Source organism: Diaphorina citri, unplaced genomic scaffold (genome assembly GCF_000475195.1).
Source record: "Diaphorina citri unplaced genomic scaffold, Diaci psyllid genome assembly version 1.1 scaffold171, whole genome shotgun sequence".
NCBI lineage: Eukaryota > Metazoa > Arthropoda > Insecta > Hemiptera > Psyllidae > Diaphorina > Diaphorina citri.
In genome coordinates, this window is record NW_007377608.1 from 256,335 (window position 1) to 258,471 (window position 2,137).

The window sequence follows — 2,137 nt, forward strand, 5'->3', positions numbered from 1 at the left end:
CTGAAATACAATGAGTAGGTACCACCATACCACCAACCTTTGAATGCTAGCGGGAAAAATATTATGAATTGAAAAATAAAGCTCTTGCTGTACGTGTACGAGTATGAGTCTTAAATAAACATTGAATAAGAACAATGAGTTGTTACTTATGGACTCTTAATTAATGAAATTTTTATACCTCTGGTACCTATAGCAAAACTCTTCAAATGTGAATGTTTCTGAGTATCCAGGGAGTGGTATGTGTTTTCAGATATGCCAGTAGCAATAGCTATTAAGGTATACCTATGCTTGGAAATACATAAACAACTTTCCAGTTAAATAAACAATGTAGGTAAGATTATAACTACCTACTTTCCTTGAAATAAAATAAGTACCTAGTAAATTATTTATTGGGTAGAATTTTGTGAAAAAATACCCTGGCAGAAAAAATTAACAGTTAAAAAATCAAGTGGTTCTAATATTTTCTCGTAGTACCTACTAACTGCAGTTAAATAATAATACGATAGTTAAATACCTAATAATAATAATAATTTTATTTCATTTTAAATTCTAAAATAAAAGTATTTCTGTTACTTTTGGTCGAAAACATCAACATTGTAAAAATCTCCCAAAGTGCAAGGTTCGAGGTGAGTTATTACATTTCGTTCTTAAATTACGAGACATGAAAATTTTGAAGAGCAGTTAAGTTATTATCTTCATTATCTATTAGAGGTGGAATTTTGGTATTTTCTTCTAAAAAAATTATAGCTTAAAAAATATTCTAGATTAGGTACCTACTCTGGATTATTTTTTAGCCGGTGCACGGTGGCCAAAAGTCTAAAAAGCCAATTTTTTTTACGTATTGGGATTGGGACTATTAAAAAATAAAATGTGCAAGTATACAAAATACAATGAAGGAGAGAAATAAAGCTCGAGGGTGGCCCCACCCATTTTTCCCTGCCTACTTATCTATCTAGGTACCATAATATTAAAGTATCTAAAACAGAAAATGCATTGGGGGATAATGGGTAATTTGGCTAGGAAAGACGAGAGGGTAGTCGTTAAGAAGGTTATTACCCTACCCAAGTAGTTACTTAAATGGGATGATAATCAAATACCTACCCATCACCATTTTAACCATTGGAAAATGTAATCACCTAGATTGTAGAGTTTTGAAGGTTAGATATATACCATCGAAAATATGTGGGTACTTCTGCGATTTCAAGTTCAATTTTCAAACGGAAATCCAGAAAACAGAGGGTTCGTTTTTGAAGTTATGAAATTATAGTTTGGAAAACTTTGCAGAAGTAGATTTTGTACTTTCACAGATTTCTGCGATTCTTAAACCACAAAGAGTTCATCTGCTCGTAACTAATGTTGAACTCCAAAAGACTTGAACAAAGTAAGTCATACGTACCTAAACCCAGAGAGAGCAGGGTTGCTGTTTCTCAGTAAAGTTCGAAAAAAAAATCGACACTGGTAGGAACATACCTGCCTGCCTTCATAGTGTTATAGCATTTATGTACCTACATATTCTACGTAGAGATTGGTCTTTTAATATTGATAAAACTACGTTATAATAAATTATAGCGTTCATAAAATATTTCATCGAAAAAGACAGGGAGATGAAATGAAGCTTATTTTAAGACTATTATAAGTTCAAAAATCGACACTGGTAGGAACATACCTGCCTGCCTACATAGTGTTATAGCATTTATGTACCTACATATTCTACGTAGAGATTGGTCTTTTAATATCAATTTATTGATAAAACTTCGTTATAATAAATTATAGCGTTCATAAAATATTTCATCGAAAAAGACAGGGAGATGAAATGAAGCTTATTTTAAGACTATTATAAGTTTTTATTTCTGCTTCCATCGTCAGAAAGATGAAATTGTTCTTCTTGTTGAATTTATAATATTATTCCTTTCTTTAACATTAGTCTTATTTTTTTTTGGGGGGGGGGATTTTGAATATTTTTATTTATTTATTTAATGGGCTAGAAGCTAGAACCAACCTCACCAGTGTTGTAGAGCGGTGGACTCGGGATCCTATGGTTAGTGGGTCGAGTCTAGGTTGAGAGTATTTTTTTTTATCATAATTCATTACTCTCTCTCCCCCTATTTCTCTCTCTGTCTCTTTCTCTCTCTATCTC